We start from the raw sequence: 7,063 nt of genomic DNA, 5'->3' as shown, positions 1-7,063 counted from the left end.
TGCGCATGTCTGTGACAGGCGCGACGCTCATTTCTGTCAGGGTAACTCAGAAATAGAAAAAGACAAATCATGAAGGATAAGATATATTTATTGAATATAAAATGAGCAATATATTTATTATGGTTTGGCGATGAATTGGATCTGCTTTTAGGTACTCTGATAAAGCGCATTTCCCAACCATAGGGACTCAGAATCCCCCAAAACAGCGCAAATGTCAGAATCCCCCAAAAAGCAGATCATTCAGCACCAACCTTAAGCTATGTGTACAACAGAGCACCTGTTGTTTCCTGAAACAGGAAGACCATATCGATATCCCTCCATCTGGAGACAGAAACACAGCTGTGTGTTCTTGGATCAGACACTGGCCATACTAGCATTATGTGATAAAATCTATGTGTGCAGCAGAGCACCTACTGTCTCCTGATACAGGAAGACCATGCCGATATCCCCCCACCTGGAGACAGAAACACAGCTAGTGTTCTTGGATCAGACACTGGTCATACTAGCATTATGTGATCAAATCTATGTGTTCAGCAGAGCGCCTGCTGATCCTGAACTTCAGGTGTCCTAAACGGTGTCGTAAATTGATGTCCACCTTACGGCGCCGCACCGCTAGTACGAATCGAAAAGGACATTCTATCTCTTTTTCTTTTTTAAAGAAATCTGAAATCAGTAATCAGTACCCATGCACCACCTGGAGCAGCAAATTGAGCAAGCATTGCAGCATAACAGTTTAAGAGTATTTATACTCTTCTAATCTCCAACAATATGCAGTTTTATAGAGTTCATGTCACGCATGGAAACTATAATTCCTTCCAATACACCCCACGGCATAAGCAGTAAATAGTAATAGCAGCAAGTAGTAGTAACACAAAATTATTCACAACTCATTAGTCTGAGCCTGTATAACGTCATTTGTGTTGAGCACAACCATAGCTTTCAAAGCTGCAGAAGACCACCGGCCCAAAGCTTTGAGCGTAGCTGTTGGAACTTTTGACGCCGCTGTGGTAGCTGCACCAATCCTGAAGGAGTGTGAAGTGTAGCGATCAGGAGGCAGCCCACAGCCTTGACACAGAAGATGAAGTTTGCAGAACCAAGTTCCAGACATGGCTTCCCCCGAATCCGTCATGAACAGATCTCATTGGCATTTGCAGATGGACGGCATGCAGATAACGAGACATGGAGGAGACAGGACAAAGATCAGTGTTAGTTCCTGTTATTATCACAGACATACCTTGACCAAGACTCTGATTTTTGTGTTTTAATTTAATGGTGAAAAGGTGAGCATCAGAACTAAGTGGAAAGACAATGCGTGGGATTAAATGAACAAGTGCAGAATTCACAGTGCTGGATAATAGGTCATGTCAACAGACAAGTATGTTATATGTTGCTATGCAGTAGCATCATTTTAGCTATAGCATGATGAACATTAGTATAATCAGCATAGTATTAGTACCTTGACTGCAGTAGAATTAGTAGCACAATAAAAATAGTAGCAGCAGTGTTAGCTGCAGTTAGCTTAGTAGTTGTGTCCGTCAGTAGAATGAGTAGTACTAGAACTAGCAGCAGTATTTAGCAAAGCATAACTTGAAGCAATGTTAGCAGAACATGTAGTAACTTAGCAGTAGAATCGTAGGCTAGTACTTTCAGAACTGGCAGCAGCATTTAGTCAAAGCATGATTTGTATCTGTAATGTTAGCAAGTATAGCTTGTAGTAGAATCCGTAGGCTAACACTTTAGAACTAGCAGCAGCATTAGCCAACATGATTTGTAGCTGAATGTTAGCAAGTATAAGTAGCTTATTAGCTGAATCACTAGGCTTGCACTTTAGAACAGCAGTATTTAGCTGTATACAATATCCTCTCTAATCAGTAAGAATACTTTGAGGACTCCAACAGGGGCCCTCATCCAAGTTACTTCAACCTTGCATGGACCTCATGGTATCACACCACTAAGGCCTTAAACAAAGCTCCAGACATCCCCAAAACAACTGGTAAGGTTACTTCTTGGTCTTACACCTACAACTCATCTAACCCCTGCTCACTTTGCTAGGGTCGGATGACTCAGGGTTGAGGACAGAGTACAGCAACTTGCCATGGGCCTAAGAAGATTGCAATGGGTTAAGATACCCATGAACCTGCAAAAGTACTTCGTAAACGTAAATGAATTCCACAGTCACAACACTAGAGGTAGCTCCACTGATTACATCCAACCCACATTTGGCGCAAACAAGGGGTTAAATTAGTTCTCCTGCTATGCCACTAAAAGGTGTGAAGGAGTGTAACACCCTACTCTCCTTCAAAAATGCCCTAAAAGAGTACCTTCAGGTGGCTGCAATTCAAAACTAGCCCCTAAAAAAGTCATACCCTAGCCCCCCCTCTAATAAGGTATTCAATCAAAAGCCAAGCATGATTGTTTAGCTGAAGTGTTAGCAACATGTTTGACAACACCACGCCTCCGTTAAACGTTAGCAATAAAGCCATTTCCTGATCTCTTTAAATTCAACCGACTCATGTTTTTGTGAAGCAACCATTTGAAGCAACCATTACACATCACATACCTGTGATGACATAAGCTCTATTATATGCACCAATTCCATGCCTTAATGTATATAGTCCACATATCCATGTTGATATCGGACCCATTTTCCTTTAATTATCCTGACTTTCCTTTCTTGACACCAAGATGGCACATGAATGCCACCTTGACTCATCCCACCCCTTACAGCAAGTATAGCTTAGCCTTAGAAGAGCATAGGGGCAACATTAGAATGCAACCAAAAAGCTTACACCTGACCAAGCACTGCAGCCAACACAGTATAATAGCCCATTACTTACTTGATTTACTTCATTATTATATTTACCAACCTCCACTACATCTTAGAGGCAACTGAAACTGAGTAAATGATTTGACAACCTCCAATGCCAAAACCATTATATGCAAAGCCTATATTGCAAATTAAATTACCAGAAACGTAGCTATAGCCCCCAATCAGCACATTGGCTGCACATTAAATCGACCACCACAATATAATGAACAGTCTGCACACTATAGTCTACTTTAAATATAAACGTTTCCTGTGCACCATAATTTCTCTTACAGCATTGTTTTAAATGCATTCTCCTAGATTGAGATACTGCTGAATAAATCACTATATAGCCTATATGTTTTTTAACCATTGTAGACTTACTTGGAACAAATTAATTCCTACGCTAAGATACTTGGTATTATGCTGCTTTACTCAAGAAAAATCTGCATACTACTGCAACTGCAACACTAAAGCGAGATCAAAATGACTGTATTACTTATAACTTGTGCTTATAATAAGCAGACATGGCAACCCAAATGCGGTCCCATTGCCCGGAGGGAACGCACTGAGATTGGTCAATGAACTATACCAAGTTTGAAAACACAAGAGCACAACTAGCTCTTCATCCACACTGTACTTCCCTATCCTACTCAAGATGACGGCCAGACTGAGCATTACTCGTTCTAATCAGTACATTATAATATGAAACATAACAGTTGAGCAATGCACTGCATAAAAGTGACGCTATAAGTAATGGTCCTCTCTCTCTGCTCTTAACGTAGACGTGCAGTCAGTGTTGCCAAGTTTGAGAGAGAAATCAGCCAGACTTGAAACCTCCTAAAGAAGCGACTAGACTAGCCACATAAATACTTGTCTTTAACCTGTATATCCTAATGTATACATTGGCCATAATCTCACCCACTTTACTCCAGAACCTGTGACAGTTGAGTATTAACTACATTGACTGTAGCACTGAGCACATGACAAGGTCCCTCTGGGACCATCCCAGCCAACATGTCCACCTGGGCCCCATGTGGGGCACATGTGGGCTACATGGGTACCAAGCGGGCATGGGCTTGAACTGGGCAATTGTAGTGGGTTCCATATAGGTTCTATATGGGCTAAGCGGGCATGGGCTTGAACTGGGCAATTGTAGTGGGTTCCATATAGGTTCTATATGGGCTAAGTGGGCATGGGTTAGAACTGGTCATCCACGTCTGGGTCCCATAAGGGTTATATGTCGGCAAAGTGGGCATGGGTTAGAACTGGTCACCCATGTCTGGGTCCCATATGGGTTATGTGTGGGCTAAGAGGGCATGGGTTAGAACTAGTAACCCATGTCTGGGTCCCATATGGGTTATGTGTTGGCTAAATGGGCATGGGTTAGAACTGGTCACCCACGTCTGGGTCCCATATGGGTTATGTGTGTGCTAAGTGGGCATGGGTTCGAACTGGTCACCCATGTCTGGGTCCCATATGGGTTATGTGTGGGCTAAGAGAGCATGGGTTAGAACTAGTAACCCATGTCTGGGTCCCATATGGGTTATGTGTGGGCTAAGAGAGCATGGGTTCGAACTGGTCACCCATGTCTGGGTCCCATATGGGTTATGTGTGGGCTAAGAGGGCATGGGTTAGAACTAGTAACCCATGTCTGGGTCCCATATGGGTTATGTGTGGGCTAAGAGGGCATGGGTTAGAACTAGTAACCCATGTCTGGGCCCCATATGGGTTATGTGTGGGCTAAAAGGGCATGGGTTAGAACTAGTAACCCATGTCTGGGTCCCATATGGGTTATGTGTGGGCAATGAGGGCATGGGTTAGAACTAGTAACCCATGTCTGGGTCCCATATGGGTTATGTGTTGGCTAAGTGGGCATGGGTTAGAACTGGTCACCCACGTCTGGGTCCCATATGGGTTATGTGTGAGCTAAGAGGGCATGGGTTAGAACTAGTAACCCATGTCTGGGTCCCATATGGGTTATGTGTGGGCTAAGAGGGCATGGGTTAGAACTAGTAACCCATGTCTGGGTCTCATATGGGCTATATATGGGCTAAAAAATGTAAACAGCGTAAACAAGTTCTGGCACCAGATTATATATCGGCGCGTCTCTCCGGATGCGCCTATACAACTTTTCTCGCACACGGCTTCATGGTTCTCCTTATTTTGGCTAGGGTCAAATGTCGACTTAGAACGCGCAATAAAGGCTAATATCTCGATAACGATACGTTTTTAGAATCCGCCTTTCGGGTATGTTGTAAAGCTCGCAGAGGCGCACGCGTTGATGTCTTCGCCTTTCTTGTACGACACTCCCGCGCAGAGTCCTCTACTTTCAGGGACCTACATAGAGTGTTAGACCTTTAGACCATAGTGAATGCAAACTTTAAAAAACACATTTCTTGTAGGAATGTCGGATCGGGACACCGAGGGCATCCACGCGTGCGCCTTAATGAGCTGTACGACATATCCAAAAGGCGGATTCCAAAAACGCATCGTTATTGAGATATAACGCGCAGAAGATAGCCCCTTGACCCCAGCCAGTTGAGGAGAACCGTAAGGCTGTGTATGGCGAAAGTTATATGGGCACGTTCTGGGCAACGCACTGACCCGGAATCTGGTGTTTAATTTTGAAAAATGACTTTTCCAAGCCTTTGAGACAGTTATTTATGATTATCTTGGACCCTAGGGGTCGTGCAGCTTTGAGACTGGCACCGTTGGATTCAGCGTCAAAAAGCAAGTTGGAATATATATATTTTGATTATTTTCTAAAGCGATTAGAGGGTTAGAACTGGTATCACAAAAGTGGGTTCCACATGGGCTTGCCCACTTCCATCCCACTCCCAGTTAGCCCATATGCAGACCATGTGGGAACCACATGGGCTAGCCCACTTCCATCCCACCCCCAGTTAGCCCATATGCAGACCATGTGGGAACCACATGGGCTTGCCCACTTCCATCCCACTCCCAGTTAGCCCATATGCAGACCATGTGGGAACCACATGGGCTAGCCCACTTCCATCCCACTCCCAGTTAGCCCATATGCAGACCATGTGGGACCCTCATAATTTGCCCAGTTCAAGCCCATGGCCAGTACCGAAGTAGCCCGCATTGAAACCATATGGGTCCCACGTGGGCGTGCTGGCTGGGAGATATCTACGCGCTGCACGCACACACAAGCGCATGCATACACGCAGGCACACACACACACACACACACACACACACACACACACACACACACACACACACACACACACACACACACACACACACACACTGGTCCTATAATGAAACACTTTATGCTTTTGAAACATTGCCTGCCGCTGCAGTTTAAGTTTCTCTGTCTAATAGCATATTAGTTTTTTCTTGTAATGATGCTGCTGTGCAACACAAGGAGCAGGACATGTTATTAAGCTGAAGTTTTTCTTTGCAAGGGCAATGTTGTCTGCGCTGTGCAGTTTCAGTCTGTATCTGTAATATATATGCGCATTGAATCATAATTAACCTGATTGTAAAGCAGGGTTGAGCTGTAGGGGGTACGGGGGGGTACGGCGTACCCTTAGTTCTGACACTGTGGGAGCTGGGGGCGCGCGTGCACGCACCGTCAGCGGCGGTCTTTAACGCCTTAACGTTTAAAAACAATAGCCTCTCAAGGTTCGCGCCGTCAGTGGCGAGCCGTTCTCAATATAGCGTCTACCTGGCTGCTTTGCATAACATTAGGCTACTCGAGAAAAGACACAAACTTGAATTGAATGTGTTACATTCCTCTCACAATGACAGACAACATCTCTGCACTGCAAGGTGTGAAGGGGATCGCTTAGCAGAGGACCCAGTTCTCTGAGACAAGACAAAGACAAGTTGTCTGATTATTTTAAGTAGGCCTACTTATGTGTGGGTGAGTCTATGTAAAGCAGTGGTTCTCAAACTTTTTCATGTCAAGGACCCCCAAATTGACACTATTAGCTCGCGGACCCCCATTTGAAAAGATGTGCCAGGGACCCCCATAAGAGAAGATTTTTTACGACTCTAGCAGTGATTCTCAACCATTTTAATTTCAAGGACCCCCACTTTGACATGCATTAGGCCTACAGACCCCCATTTAATGGCATTTCTATCACTTGGACCGCAATTTATATTGTAAAATCAATGTCAATTTAACTCTCAGAGTTACAGACCCATAAGGGTCCATTTGGTGCCTAATCTATCATTTAGCTGGGGACCCCCTGGAACTCCCTCAAGGACCCCTGGGGGTCCCCAG

Source organism: Gymnoscopelus microlampas, assembly GCF_963454915.1.
Source record: "Gymnoscopelus microlampas genome assembly, chromosome: 7".
NCBI classification, from domain to species: domain Eukaryota; kingdom Metazoa; phylum Chordata; class Actinopteri; order Myctophiformes; family Myctophidae; genus Gymnoscopelus; species Gymnoscopelus microlampas.
The sequence above is the reverse complement of the archived record's forward strand: the minus strand, read 5'-3'. Positions refer to the sequence as shown.